Source organism: Lonchura striata, chromosome 22, assembly GCF_046129695.1.
Source record: "Lonchura striata isolate bLonStr1 chromosome 22, bLonStr1.mat, whole genome shotgun sequence".
Classification (NCBI taxonomy): Eukaryota; Metazoa; Chordata; class Aves; order Passeriformes; family Estrildidae; genus Lonchura; species Lonchura striata.
The window spans coordinates 11034758-11050511 of record NC_134624.1 but is presented as its reverse complement, the minus strand read 5'-3'; the positions used below and the strand labels follow the sequence as shown (position 1 = coordinate 11050511).

The window sequence follows — 15754 nt, the reverse complement described above, 5'->3', positions numbered from 1 at the left end:
GGCAGGTGCCAGCCTCCAGGATAGGTCAGCTCCTCCAGCTCTGGCAGCTCTGGCAGCTCCTTGGTAAGGGCATACCAACTGCATGAACATATTATTTCTATTTCTAAAAGTCTGAGAAAACAACCACCATTAGCACAGCTCCCAGTTATGCTCTTTTGGTATCATATAATTTAGATTAACGGATATTTTGCAGATGCCACCAAACTTGACAAGATATAATTATTTTCAACAAGAAAAAGTTGGTTTTTTGGCTGCTTTATGAATGTGAGGCTGTTCCCAAGCAGTGATCCTGCAGCACGCTGTACTGAGCTGCGGGAGCTTCCTTCACCTTTGTGCTGATGTTTGCGATCAGGCTGCCCTCAGCAGACCCTGCTGCCACCGTGGGACAGCACCTTCCCAGGTGGTGCTGGGTGCTGGGTGCCCCTCCGGGCTGCCGTGGCCGCTCGGGATGGAGCAGGCTGGGCAGTGCCAGGCAGAGCCTGCGCCTGCCGAGGGACTCCAGGGTGACCCTGGAGAGAGGAGCTGCGGGAGGCGGCCGGACGGGGACGAGGGGGTGTGAAAAAAGGGCAAAAGGGTAAAAGTGCCACCCTGCAGCACGACGCAGCCACACGAGCCTTGTCTCTCGGCTGCGGGCTCTCCCTGTGCCCTGCAGGTCTATATACATGAGCCACAAATTGCCCCTGAGCTCCCAGGTGCCCCCAGCCCAGCGTGGCCCTGCTCCCCCCCGTCCCCAGCGCCTCCCGTGCTCCCACTGCGTCCTGCGTTCCCCCCGCCCCATCTTCTGGGGCTCCCCGTGCCCTGAGAGTCCCTGTGCCCCTTGTCTCCATGGTGCCTCCCTGCCCCGTGTCCCCGGTGTCCCCCCGGTGTCGCCCAGTGTCCCTCCGTGTCCCCGGTGTCCCCGGTGTCCCTCTGTGTCTCCGGTATCCCCCCGGTGTCTCCCCGGTGTCCCCCCGGTGTCCCCCCGGTGTCCCCCAGTGTCCCTCCGTGTCCCCGGTGTCCCTCTGTGTCTCCGGTATCCTCCCGGTGTCTCCCCGGTGTCCCCCCGGTGTCCCCGCGCCGCGAGTGGCGCTCGGTGTCCACCAGGTGGCGCTGTCGGAGGCCGCCGCCGCCCCCCGGAGCCCCGGGACGGGCCCGGGCGGGACCGGGCGGGAGCGGAGCCGGGAGCGGAGCCGGGAGCGGAGCCGGGAGCCCCCAGCCCGGAGCCCCCAGCCCCAGCCTGCAGCCCCCAGACCCAGCCCGGAGCCCCCAGCCCCAGCCCGGAGCCCCCAGCCCCAGCCCGGAGCCCCCAGACCCAGCCCGGAGCCCCAGACCCACCCGGAGCCCCCAACCCCAGCCCGGAGCCCCCAGACCCAGCCTGCAGCCCCCAGACCCAGCCCGGAGCCCCCAGCCCTTTGCCACCAAAGCACCAGAGCTCGCCTGTGACATTCACATTTTGTGGACAGAGAGACGTAATTCTGCCTCTCAAGAGAAGTATAGAGAGAAGAGGATAAAACAGTCTTTATTTTTGTTCTTGTTTTCTCTCTGTAGAATGTGGTGTGGAGATTGTTCACCTGCAGTGATGGCTGGGATGGATTCTGGTGAAGGGTCTTTGGGTTCAGTGACCAATGGATCCAGTTGTGGCTTGGACTCTTGGCAGAGAGTCACAAGTTTATTAATTAGTTATATAGGTAAGTAAAAAGTAAATATTTAGATTACTATAGTATCCCTTTAAATAGTATATTAATATAATATAGTATAGTTTTAATAAAGCTATCCTTCAGCCTTCTGATCTGGAGCCAGACATTATAATTTCTTCCCCTGATCCGAGGTTCACTGTGCTTTTACTGTACTCTTATTTTTTAACTCCAAGAAGCAGTTTCCATGGTGGGAAGCATTTCCATTGGCATGGGAATGCTGGCGGGTGTTGGCTTCGATGACACCTTTGATGGGAGAAAGATTAAATCACTTTTTTCCTTTTAATATTTGGTTGATATGGTGAAATATTCAATATAAATACAGTCACTGTTCTTGCTTTAATTACTTTTGCTTAAATTGTGTATAATATTAAATATTTCACATTATAATCTATATTATGTTGTATTTCATAATCTATTTTTATGCACAAAAAATTTGATCATGTCAAGAAGGAAGGTCACATGCTTCTAAATTAAAGTTTGTTTGTTTTTTTCCTGTATGGTGAATATTAAAGATTTGTTCCAATGTAGAGGAGAATGTGTGTCGTGGTGCTGGTGTGTCCCACGGAGCACGGGTATCTGAGCATTCCAAAGCACAGGTTTCAGCGTGGTTTTGAGGCTGACATGGTTCCTGAGCACGTCCCCATCGCTGTGCTCTGCCCCCATCTTGCCTCCCCCCTTTAGCCCCCCCAGACTCAGGGTGTTATGTGGAACGGTCCCAAACATCACTTATTAATAATCACATATTATGTGAGGTGCCCAGTATTGATTTAAACCCGGGGCAACTTTTGGAAGAGCAGGCTTAATTTATAGAAACTCTGATGTCTGATAGCAATAAATAATTAGGTGATCGCAAGAAAAGGGATCAGAGGGCTCTACCCTCCGACTCCAGCTGGCTGCTCATGTCCCGCTAATAAATTGGTTAATAAAAGGAGAAAGAAAGCCTGGATTCTGGGGTTATAAAAACAAATGACATTTTTATGTTTAGTGGACAGGAAGATCTGGGGAGGCAGAGAAGTCAGGCGGGTGCCTGGGAATCACTCTGCGTTCGGCATCTAAATTTCCTAATGTCATTCTCATTAAAAGTTCTCGCTGCTTGCTCTGCCCTCAGAACTGCCCGCACCAATTAAAGGAACTTGCTCGGAGTTGTGTTCCTGCAGCATGGCTCCCATCACCCGTGGGATGGGGAGGGAGGCACGGACGGACCCCGGCCTGCGGGAGCAGCACAGGCATGGACACGGGCACAGGCATGGGCACGGGTATGGAGACACGGGTATGGACATGGACAGGGGCATGGACACGGACACAGGCACAGATACGGGCACGGACACGGACATGGAGACACGGGTATGGAGACACAGACACGGAAACGGACATGGACACGGACACGGACATGGACACGGACACGGACACGGGCACGGACATGGAGACACGGGTATGGACACGGACACGGACATGGGCATGGACACGGACACGGACACGGGCATGGACACAGACACAGACATGGACATGGACACGGACACGGGTATGGACAGCAGCCCAGGGGCACAGCTGGGTGGGCACGGGTGGTGGGCACAGGAGAGTGGGCACAGCAGAATGCGCACAGGTGGGTGAACACAGGTGGGTGGGCACAGGAAGGTGGGCACAGGAGGTTGGGCATGAGAGGTGGGCACGGGTGGGTGGGCACAGGAGGATGCACACAGGTGGGTGGGCACGGATGGGTGAACACAAGCAGGTGGGCACGGGTGTGTGGGCACAGGAAGTTGGGCATGGGAGGGTGGGCACAGGTGGGTGGGCACAGGAGGGCAGGCACAGGTGCATGGGCACAGGTGGGTGGCACAGGCAGGCGGGCACGGGTGGGTGGCACAGCCCTGCAGCCAGCCTGCCCTGCCAGAGCTGCTGGCAGCCTGCCCCCTCGCTGCCTGCCTGGCACCCTGGCTCGGCCCCAGCCCTCAGCCTTGCCTCCCTGCCAGGAAAGCTGCGCCTAAGGAGCCGTAAGGAATCGCCTGGCTGCAGTGAAAGATCTTCAGGGCAAGAAATCAAATGAAATCTTCGTAGTGATGAAGTGAAAAATAAAGCACGGTTTAAGAAAATCGTCCTTTTCTTTGCCGCCGGGGGAGGGGGTCCAGAAGGAAACCCAGACGAAGGTGCTGAAGGTCTCAATCATCCCACTGCTTAATTATTCTATCTCTCAGAAGGCATCTCCAGGCAATTAGAATAATCATTCATGCCTGTGCTTTACAGGGACTCTCACATTCTTCCCGTGAAGCATCAGAGCTGGATTGTAATATTTTTTTTAAACTTTAACAGTGACCTGCAACTAAAAGAAAAATAAAAGTTTTTTGAAATATTAGTTTAATAAGACATGAGAATAATATTAAGGATATGAGCCTCCCTTATTTATTATTTATATGTATAGTGTGATTTAGAGATGCACTTGAACCAAGCAAGTCACTACCAAAGAGTGGATCTATCCCTCTCTATATATATTAAAAAAACCTACAATATTCGCCTGGAGATTCTGTCCACATATTCGGAGATTGTGATTTAACATACACAGTTTATCAAGGCTGGTGTGCTGCACACAGAGGCTGGGGTTTTATGTAAGGGTATAAATAATCAATGCACATAGCAACTTTAAATTACTGCTAATGTGTTTTACTTATGTTCCCACTAGAACAATATGTGAAATAACAGGGAGTTGCTAGGCACACGCTTGACAAATAATATCCATGCGTTTCCATTTTTATTATTTTTATACATTTCTTATTAAGCCAAGTGGTGCAGTTCGGGCCCATGCAGGCAGCAGGCCCTCGCTGCCAGAGTACAGCGGTGTGAGCTGGAGGGGAGTGCAGCGGGGCTGCCAGGGCTGGGCTGCGCCACTGGCACTGGGGGTGGCACTGGCACCGGCCCTGGCACTGGCACTGGGGCTGGCACTGGGGCTGGCACTGGCACTGGGGGTGGCACTGGCACTGGCACTGGCACTGGCACTGGCACTACGGGGCCAGCAGTTCTCCGGCAGGACTGTTGGTGAGCAGCTCTGCCTGCAGCAATGCATGTTCACAGCAATCCACGCTCATAGCAGTGCATGCTCACACCAATGCATGCTCACAGCAGTGCATGCTCACAGTGATGCATGCTCACAGCGATGCACGATCACAGCAATGCATGCTCACAGTGATGCATGCTCACAGCGATGCATGCTCACAGCAGTGCATGCTCACACCAATGCATGCTCACAGCAGTGCATGCTCACACCAATGCACGATCACAGCAATGCATGCTCACAGTGATGCATGCTCACAGCGATGCATGCTCACAGCAGTGCATGCTCACACCAATGCACGATCACAGCAATGCATGCTCACAGCAGTGCATGCTCACAGCTGGCAGACCTGCTCCATGAGATGCTGAACCAAGCCATAATCCACCTTTTCTCTTCTGCCATTTACCTTGCACGGTGTCTGTGAACATCCCTGCTGCACCGAAACATGCACCCCCGGGGGGATTCTGGAGCAGCCCAAACCCAGCGGTGCCCTGGGCCAGCCACAGGGCACACACACTGCCAGGAGAAGGGCAGCCTCGCCTGGCATGCTCGAGAGAACCCATCGCAGAAATCCCAGTATTGAACATGGCACTAGTAGGAAAGCACTTGACTGGGAAGGAGGACAGATTTGCTCTAAAGCATGTAATCATCTCATCTGTGTGCTCTAGAGCTCTTACAAAACCTTCTCTGCTCTTAAGCAACGGGTATGTGAGGAGCAGGGAGCACTGCTCAGGGCCTGCCCCTCGCATCCACAGCCCCCCCAAACCACAGCAGGGAGCTTTCCATTAAAACTACTTAGCAGACAATAACTATTTCTCTGTAAACAAGTCTTTGAGTGTTTATTACTATGTCACCATCAAAGCCATACAGTTGTGTGCTATGTTTAATGGAAAAAAATTAACAGTGTTTTGAAACCCACTCCACATAGAAATGCAAATGGATTTCCCAGGGCACATAGGCTTGAGCTGTCCCTGGAACTATCAGGTGCCCCTGGACATTGGCACAACCTCCATTCTGATGGTACAAACCCCCTTCACTGCATATAGAAGCAATAAAGAACCAGCAGCCTTTGCACAAATGTCCTTACAACCCAAATGTCCTTTCTTGCAGTGAGAGCAGAGTCCAGCTACACAGTGTTAGTGTTAATTGAGAGAGTCACCTCAGTCTCCCTGAGAGCTCAGGCAGCCCCAAAAATGATAGCCAGATGAGAGGGGCATCACCTGGGACTGGCAGCTCACAGGACCTTTCTGCTGGGGATGAAGTAACAGCTGCCAATGAAGAGTGTAGCTGTGTTATGGAGAATATTAATTTGGGCAATGTGGCCATCCAGATTATCCTTAAAATGTATTTCCAAAGAGTGGGCAGCTGTGACTGCCCAGTGCAGCAGCAAGGGGCCACCGAGGGCTGGGCAGGCCAGTGCCACCAGTGGTGCCCCTGTCCCCACTGGGCACGCTGCCTGGGCTGGCAGCAGCCACCACGGCACACACAGGGAATCATCCTATCATCCTCCCTCAGCACAGGGGGAAAACACCCCATTCCAGTGAAAAGCAGCTTTGGATCTTTAATTAAAAACCAGGGTTCACAGCACCGGGGCATTGACTTCCACCAGTTAATCTCCATCACTTCATTTCACCACCAACTTCCATACTCTACAAAACTGCTGGAGACAATTTTTATTGATTGCTCTTCAAGCCGTCAAAAGCGTCCCCGGCTGATCATATGTTACCCCCAGACACCTTGTGCATTTCAGATAATAACTTGGTGCTCTACAGAAGAAATGAATTGGATGTGCAGTCAGTAACTGTCCAAGTGAATCATGTTACTATATGTCAGCAGCCCAGGCTCTGACTATCATTTTAACAGAGAGAAATCCGCTATTTTCATGGCTGTTTGAAATTATTTTCCAGATGAATAAGATATAACAACAACTACTTACAGGAAAGAATAATATGGGGAATCTGTTTGCTACTTGGAAACAAATCTTTCCAGTGTAATGCTGTTTAATATTATTTAATCTATAACTATGAACATGAAATTTTGAGACTAGCTTTCACGTAGTACAAAAAGCTTGTGATGTGGGGGAGTGGGAAGCTGCAGTTGGTATGGGTGATGGGTAGTATTTGCTTTCTTGTAACTGCAAACACAGTAATTCATACAGAAAATGGAACATTGCTAAAATGAGGTTGACAATGATGCATCCTGTTGCCAATCATTGGCAGTGAGGGTTTATTTTGCATGAACAATTACCATGTGCCAGGCTTACTTCCTTTTTCCGGGGTGTTTGGAGTGTGTGTTGTGCTCGGAATTGCTGCAAATAACTGCAAATGGATTTTGTGAGCTTGAAAGGAAGCAAATAATTTGGAAGCTCTCACCAACCTGGGAACTCGTTATTTATACAAGCCTTGTTTTTTTGTAGAACTGGCTTAATGTGTTGCCCAGGCCTGACCCTGGCAGGGCCAGGCTCCTGGGGCAGCCCAGGGGGCACAGGGGGTGAGTGGTGGGCACAGCCCTGGGCTCTGGGCACCATGGTGGGCAGCACCCCGGGCTCTGGCACCACGCTGGGCAGGGCGACAGAGCGCGGGCACTGTCAGTGCTGTGGCACTGACGGATCTGCTGCAGGAAACCCCCACCCACAGGAGCAGCTGGCCCTTTCACTGCCTTATCTCCTGCTTTGCAGAAGACTGATGAGAGGGATTATTTGACTGATATCAGCCTGCTTTCCCATTTCCCCTCCCAGAGTTTCAGAATCCAGAAGTGCTGCACAGCCCCACCTCAGGCAGACGCCTGCTGCTCCTGACCACTCCATTCCAGCCTGGCTTGTTGTAAGAAAGGGCCCCAAAAGGACATTTCCTCGGGAGACAAGTGCCCAGCCACTTCTGCAGAGCCTCGCAGAGGCTGAGCCCACAAGCAGGAACACAACCCCTGGTGCCTGGCTCGGCCTGGAAATGTCTCCAGTGTGTCCCAGGAGCATCCTGGCGGAGAGCAGCCAGGTCCTCAGGTACACAGGAGTTCTGAGAGCTGTGCCACAGCAGGCAAAAGGATGGAAATAAAGAGAAGGAGGCTTGGTGGCATGGAGAAGGTCTGGGGCTGCCTGCAGCTTGGCTCCTTAGGGACAGGGGTCCCAGCCACGCTGTGCTGCAGCTCATCGTCTCTATACAGTGGAGTCCTTTTGCTGAAAGGGTTAAATACGTCATGAGCCACAACTGCTGCAAAATAGCAACTCACTCCTTGGGTGAGTGAAAAAAAGGTGGTTGAGGCAAACCATATTTACTCTGATGAGCCCTGGTGTTTTCCCGAGTCCAGAGGCAGGACCTATTTGCATACACATTTGCATGCACTACATGAGCACAGCTGTCCCAGCTGGGTACTAGGAGCTGTTTGCCACCCCTGACTGGCCTGGTCCAGCTCAAGAGCCAGGGCCCTGGAGAGGTGATCCCACCCAACGTGGCTGCAGGGCACCTTTTCCATGAGTGTTCCTTCTCCTGTGGGGCCCGTCTCAGCCCAGGCTGGGGCACCGAGCAGCCCCCACACGGTGGGATGGGGTGGGATGGGCCAGGCAGATGCCAGAAGTGTTTTGGATCTGGCACGATGGAACACCACCAACTTCCCTCCCTCCCTCCAGCCTCCCTCAATCTGTTCCTCAGCTCCTCAGCTTCCCGCGCGGGTCCCTGATGTTCTGTCAGCGGCTCCCGGTGGGAGCTGGAAGCAGAAAATGGTCCTGCCACTCGCGGCGGCTCAGCCTGCTCGTGTTCCAGCTGGTAAGTCATAAAGAAATGGTAAAACACAACCCCCTCAGGGCTGCTGGGAGCTGGATCGAGTTTTTCCATCTCTCCCCAGAGACTGCTCTTTATTCTCGCTCTGACAAAACGAATGGCCTCGCGGGCTCTGGCAGTGACAGAGCGGCCGGCGGCGCAGCCACCAGCGCGGTGCCGCTCGTGTGGCCGAGCCCCGGCCCGGCCGGGCACGGCTCGCAGCTCCCCTGCTGCACGGGCCCGGGCTTCTCGCAGCCAGAGACCCTCCTTGCAGATAAATATTTCATTCTTAAGAACGAAATCGTAATTACTGCGCTCCTGGCACAGTGAGACAGTAACACAGGCTCCCCACGCTCGGGCAGGCGCAGGGGTCGGGGTCTTGGTGCCTGCCTGGCCCCACTGCAGAGGGGCTCCCCTGGCAGGCAGCTCCTGTGGCTCGCTCTGTGTTTGGGGTCTCACTGAGCAGCTCCAGGAAGAGCCAGCCACGCTGGGTGAGGCAGTGTGAGAGGTGGCTGTGCATCACCTTTGGTGGCTCCTGCCCTGGCCTGGCCAGTCCCTGCTGGTGCCACTTGGTGAGGTTAGGCTGGGCAAGGGGATGCCTACACACGTGTTCCTCCATCATTTAGTCTGGAGTGATGCATATAGAAATTTAGATCAGGCAGCTTGACATTCCTGACTGCTGAGGCTGTGAATCGATGGCCTCTCTACTCCCTGCCGGGGAGATCGATTCCCCAAGCACAATGGATTGGTTTCATCACTTTGGTTTCACCTTGTCAAAGTCATGTCTGATTTACTTTAGTCTGGAGGGCAGCTTTTAAGTATTTCATTGCATTTTGTAATCTGGCTGTGTGCCTTTGCTAACCACAGTGCCCTCTGTGAGGTGAGGAGTGCCTGGCACAGGCTGGACCACACTTCCCACAACAAACAAGCAGCTTGGTCCAGCAGGGCGGCTCAGAGCATCCCCGTGTTGGCAGTGAAGCATTGCCAAGACTCAGAAGCAGCTGGGAAACGTCCCTGGGGTTGCTGTGTTCTGGAGGAGTCCTGGGGTTGTCCTGACTGGGAGGATGCTCAGTCCAGTGGCAGCATTCAGGCTGGCTGAGGAAACAAAGTTTTGCAGTTTGGCTTCTTTCCCCAAAAGACAAGAAAATGGAACATGTTACTGGAGCTGGCATGGCTATAGCTCTCCCAGGAGCGATGCAGCCAGTCCTGCAAGCTTCCTGGTGTTTGGTTGTTAGCAAATCATTTTCCCAGTGCTTGGCTTGGCCCAAGTTCTGCTTTGTCCAATTATACTCCTGGGTGAGTTTCCTGAATGCAAGTATTGATCACTGTTCAGACAGGTTTTCTGTCTGGTTTCTACATTACCTCTGCTCTTCTTCAGGCAATCCATTATATTTTTATAGCCGCGGGTATTATTAATCAATATACAGTAGCAATCTAATTGATTTGTCCAAGGCTTTCCGTCTGCAGCCGTCGGTGATCAGGAGGGTCAGGGCTGCGTGTGCAGGTGGGGAGAAGGCGTGGGGTCCCCACGAGTGAGGGGCAGCTCCAGGCCCCTTCAAACACCTCCATCGCCCTCCTCCTGTGGGACCTGCAGCCTCACCCTCTGACCCCCTCCCCGCTGCTCATTACCATTAGTTATCTCTCATGGGTGCATCTGGAGGCCACAGGGAGGGTCAGGGAACATTTGTACAGAGAATTAGCAGTAATTTTTCAGGGAAGAAATATATATCTGGTGCTTTATGCAGAGATGGGTGGGGTAGGTGGGCCGGGAGCCGAGCTCCTCCCTGCCCCTGCTCCATCTGTGCTGCTCCCACACTGACGCGCTGAGACGGATGCCCTCAGGTTGTGATGCTCTCCTGGGCAGCAGGAAATGTTTAAATGTTTGTGACTGAGAGGCTCCCGGGATGCTCCAGCACTCCCGTGGGGCTGGGAGGGTGCACACTCCGTGGGTGCAGAGCAGGGAGCCCACCCAGCCCCAGCGCAGCCTGGCCAGCCAAGGCAGGCCGCAGTGCCGGGGGGAGCCCAGCGGGCACACAAGGGTTAATTTGGGAAGATCTCTGTTGATAATAAAGCTGCTTTTTTCCTGGTGATGATATGATCGGAGCAGGGTTGCTATGGCAACAGTGGCTCTGGAAACCCCCCCGACCGCTGGTGGCTGCTCCCAAGCCGCGGTGTGCCCACCCAGCACCTATCCCTGCCCACACCACCCATCCCTGCCCACCCAGCACCCATCCCTGCCCACCCATCCATCCCTGCCCACTGCACCCATCCCTGCCCACACCACCCATCCCTGCCCACCCAACATCCATCCCTGCCCACTGCACCCATCCCTGCCCACTGCACCCATCCCTGCCCACCCATCCATCCCTGCCCACCCAGCACCCATCCCTGCCCACCCATCCATCCCTGCCCACCCAGCACCTATCCCTGCCCACACCACCCATCCCTGCCCACCCAGCACCCATCCCTGCCCACTGCACCCATCCCTGCCCACCCAACATCCATCCCTGCCCACTGCACCCATCCCTGCCCACCCAGCACCCATTCCTCCCCACCCAACATCCATCCCTGCCCACCCATCCATCCCTGCCCACTGCACCCATCCCTGCCCACCCAGCACCCATTCCTCCCCACCCAGCACCCATCCCCGCCCCAGGCCCTGCTTGCCTCCCGGGGTGCCAGAGGCACCAGGCAGGCACAGGGGCTGGGGCAGTCCCTCAGTGCAGCCTTGTGTCCGGCTGCCCCAGAGCCGGGAACTCCCCGGATCTGCAATTCCCGGCCCTCCTCAAATCCAGCTTTGCTGTGTCCCCCATCTGCAGCCACCGCCCGCAGGGGCCCGCAGGGTGCCCTGGTGGCCCCTGACTGTGTCGGGAGCTGGCCAGGACCACCAACCCCACTGTGGCACAAGGCTCAGCGTGTGGCCAGGTGGTGCCAACCCCAAGGTCGCAGCCAGGCGCTGCCAGGGTCTGTGCCCCCCTCTCACCCTGGGCCCGGCTGCTGTGGGTGCTAACACAAGATGTGACACGGTGCTCACTAAATGCACCCTCCCTCCTCCTCTCCCTTCCTCCCTCACCCATTAATGAAATGAAATAAATTTTCCATTTTTAAACATGAAGTTTTAAAAAAGAGCTGCAATTCTGCGCACATGCAATTCCCAGCGGGAGGGGAGAGCGGAAGCAGGGCCCTCGTGCTAAATACAGAACAAAGCCTTCTGTCTGAAAATACCTACGAGGAGCTAACAAATGCTAATGACAAAATAATGTATGGGGGGTTTAACGCTGGATGCTTTTTATCAGCAAATTAGCACAGTTATTATGCTGCAAATGCATTTAACAATAATTTGTTTCAATAACTGTAGAACTGGTATTTTAAAAAATATACACCATATTTAGAACACTTCATCCATGAAGGACCATTATTGTTTTTTCCTCCCCAGAGAGTTATAAAGGTCTCTCTTACAAGTGAAAGAAATACAATCATCACCCTTCACAGCTCAGTTACTCTCTTTTATTTTATTCAGAGCCATTTAAAGTTTGTGTTTTTAAAGGAGAAAGAGCAAGTGTCTCTAAAGGGTCAGGGCTGGAGAGGGCTCGGGGACCCATGTGTGGGCTGGGGTTTGTCTGGGGTCGCAGGTGGGTGGGTGGGTGAGCCCGCAGCCTGGCACGGGCAGGAGGTGGGCAAGGACAGAGGGCAGGTGATGTGCCAGTGCCTCGGCTGCCCCACAGGCACTCTGCCCTGCCACGGCTCACCTGGAACTGCCCATCTGCTCCGGCAGCCCCGTCCCTGCCAGGTGCCCCAGCCCTGCCAGGTGCCCGGCCCTGCTGGAGCTGGAGCTGCAGCCAAGGAGCAAGGTGGGAGCAGGCAGCGCATTCTGGGCAGGGCAGGTGGGTACAGGCAGGTGGGCACAACCAGGTGGGCACAGGCAGGAGGGCACAGCCAGGTGAGTACAGGCAGGAGGGCACAGCCAGGTGAGTACAGGCAGGAGGGCATGGGCAGGTGGGTACAGGCAGGTGGGCACAGGCAGGTGGGTACAGGCAGGTGGGCATAGCCAGGTGGGCACAGCGCTGCCCACGGGCTCTGCCTGCAGGGCGTGCAGGCAGCGCTGCTCTGCAGCAGCCTCTTGTTTACAGCCCAGCTCCGCAGTCACAAGCCATTAAGGAAGGGAAACAGCTACATCGACACTCGCCCGAAGTGGATTCATGTGTAAATCAGCTGCTTTTAAAATTTCACTGAGCATGAAAGTTCACCTTTAAAATCCACATAAACCACAGCAGTTCCCGGGGCATCTGAGGTGCAATCCCGCCGTGCCAGGGGAGAGGATGCATTGAAATGGGCACCACAGACCGTGTGGGAACAGGATCTCTCTGGGCTGTGTGGAACAGGATCTCTCTGGGCTGTGTGGAACAGGATCCTTGCCTTGGGCAGGCTGCAGCCCCGCAGGTGTGAGTGCTGCTCCCCTCAGCAAGGCCATGCTGGGAATTCCCAGGAATGCCAGTGCAGCACTTCTTCAGGCCTCTGGAGAGTTCTGGCTGCTTGCTGGGGAGCCAGCTTTGCTCTCAGCTCACCCAGCAAGCACTGCTGGCTGATAAAATCAAACAATAACTTCCAGGACAGTCTACTCACACCATAAACAGCTGAAAGAAAATCCATCTCTTCTCCATGCAAAACCACTGATGAGTTCATGAACTGTGCTGGGCAATAAATCACTTGTGCTTATGCAGGAGAGCTGAGGTTTTTGGGTTCCTAATAGGCACTCTGACAACGTGATTGCTCCATATTTCTCTGTAGCTGTCACCTTTGCAGGCCTGTCAATGCTCCTAATCTTTTTTCATTGCAATGTCAAGTTTTGGTAAGTGGAGAGGTGGAAGGTGGGATGGAATGTGAGCAATGCTGGGACCAGCTTCCTGAGCCCTGTCCCTCCTGGCAGGAGCCTTGGGGTGGCTGCAGCACCCACGAGAAAGCTGCTGTCAGCACGTCGGGACAGCCACCAGCTCCCAGCTCCCCTGCCTGCTCCCTGCCCTCCTGCCCCTCTCCCTGCCCTCCTGCCCCTCTCCCTGCCCTTTCTCTCAATGCCATCCTCTGCCTTTCCTTCCAGCAGACCCACCGATGCTCAGGTTCTGTTCCCGTGGGAAGACAGCCAGTGCTGAGCTACCAACGCAGACCAACAGTTTTAATATTCAGCATCTGGATAGACAATAAAAACTGGGACAAATAATCTAGTTGAGGCAATTACCTTAGCATAAATGTATATATTATTTATAAATGGCTTTGAATATATAAATAATATTGATAAAATTTGCATGAGTAAAAGGAGACATAATTACCAAATGATGTCATAGAGCAGTGTATCCTGCTGGCTGCTTGCTGTCTTGATTCTCATCCAGTGGACCCTGCCCCAGTCCTCTTGTCCTGCTAAAAATATGACATACACATTTAACTGAGCTAAAAAAAATGAGCCTTAAACAAGGAAACCAGTTTAGAAGAGTCAGCGTTGCCCGGGCAGCTTTGGCTGAGCTTTGAGTGAGATGTCAGGATTCAGCGTTTCCTGGGGATGTAAGTCAGGACAGGTTTCAGAGATCTGCAGAGACAAAAGTGCATTTTCCAGCTGGGGCCGTGGGGCTGTGGCCCTCAGGACTGCCAGGGTGTCCCTGCCCCGCTGCAGCACTCAGCGCTGTCCCCGTGTGCCACAGCCCCGGCCTGCTCTTCTCCTCCTCATGAAAGGGCCAGGAAACCCTGCGGGCTTTCACTGAAACCGGGAGTGGCTTTTGCCAAGTTAAGTTCAGCAGCAAAGGGAGCACATAAACAGCAGGGCATAAACAGGAGCCGGGAGCTGAGCACTCGCTGGTGCCCAGCCGTGCGGATGAAGTTGTCTGATGTCCCACACGCGGCTCTTTAATAAAACTGCCTGAGATCTGTGATAAGCCTGAAGCAAAGTCAATGTAAAGTGTCAATCCCGCCTGTTCACGGGAGCCTTTGGGGGTCAAGCTGCTTCCTCGCTATGATGGGCGTATCACTGATATGTCAGCGGCGCGTTAACTGTTCTCTCGTGCCTGCGCCCCGAGCACGGCCAGATGCAGATAAGCCGAGGCAGAGGGGCTGTGCCGAGCTGGGCCGTGCTGAGCTGGGCCATGCTGCTCTGTGCTGCTCTGTGCCGAGCTGGGCCAAACTGGGCCGTGCTGCTCTGTGCCGAGCTGGGCCGTGCTGTTCTGCGCCCTGTGTGCCAGCCCCAGCCCATACAGCCCTGTGGGGCCCTGGCACTCTGTGCTGCAGCCTCACTGGCACATGGCATGGCAAAAGCAGCTGATGGCACTGGCACACGGCATGGCAAAGGCAGCCGGTGGCACTAAATCCCACTCAGCCCCTGGTTCCACCACGGTGCCAGGCTGTGCTGTGTGGGATGGCATCAATGGCTGCACAGTCTGCACTAAGTGAAGCTGAGAGAGAAGAAATCATAAGAAGTGGGGTTTAATTAAGTATCAACCAAGATTTATGCAACTTTCTCTCTCTACCATAAATATTAATAAGGAGCAAGTGGTGGCTCTGTGTGGCAGGCACTGTCAAGCCATGAAGGGATGTTAATTCCAGGCTCTTTGAGATGGACTAAGCGTGACACAGAGCCTCTTTGATTTGGAATATTCCTTGGGTTTAAAAGTTAAATAACATGAAGGGGGATTTAGTGGGTAGTAAACCATTGGTGAGGCTGGGATTTAAACTCCAGTACGCATGTCGTGTATTTCACGATTGCCAAACTGATTAATGGCAGCATTGCCAGAGGAGCTCCTCAGACAGCACTGGGTGCCCTTGGCAGAATGGCAGAGGCCAGACTGGCAGAGCTGGGATGTGGGGCCACTGGGGCTGGAGTGCCTTGGGGGGCTGCAGAGGGGGCCCCGGGGAAGGGGAGCAGGAGCAGGGACATCCAGGGCCACCCCCAGCCTCGCACAGCCCGCAGGCAGTTGTTAAAGGTGACACAGCCGGCCTGAGGAAGGACCTGCAGAGCCCACTAAATCTCCAGCCATCCCTTAAATAAAACTTTATGCTGGCTAATAAATTTTAATGGCACTTGTCAGTACTTGATAACTGCAATCATTCAACAGAGGAGGAGAAGCCCCAGTGTTGGAGCGTGGCTGTGCCATGCGTGGTGCCCGCCGTGCCCCCTGTGCTGCCCTCTGCACTGCTGCTTGCCATGTCCACACAGAAACAGGCAAATCCTGCAGCTCCCTCTCTCCCAGTGGCAAACCATCCCCTCCTGTGTGTCCTGAGGAATAGGCATCTTCTAGGGCTGG

General features: G+C 54.2%; 1 long non-coding RNA gene across 1 annotated transcript in view; it reads left to right on the top strand.

Annotated features, from left to right (window-relative positions):
* Positions 1 to 2929, top strand: part of LOC110477742 (uncharacterized) — a 5287-nt gene extending 2358 nt beyond the window's left edge. The window contains exons 2-3 of the long non-coding RNA XR_004148982.2: positions 1528 to 1667; positions 2785 to 2929. This is a non-coding gene — a long non-coding RNA (uncharacterized LOC110477742). The remainder of the gene's footprint in view (positions 1 to 1527; positions 1668 to 2784) is intronic.
* The last annotated feature ends 12825 nt before the right edge of the window (positions 2930 to 15754 follow it).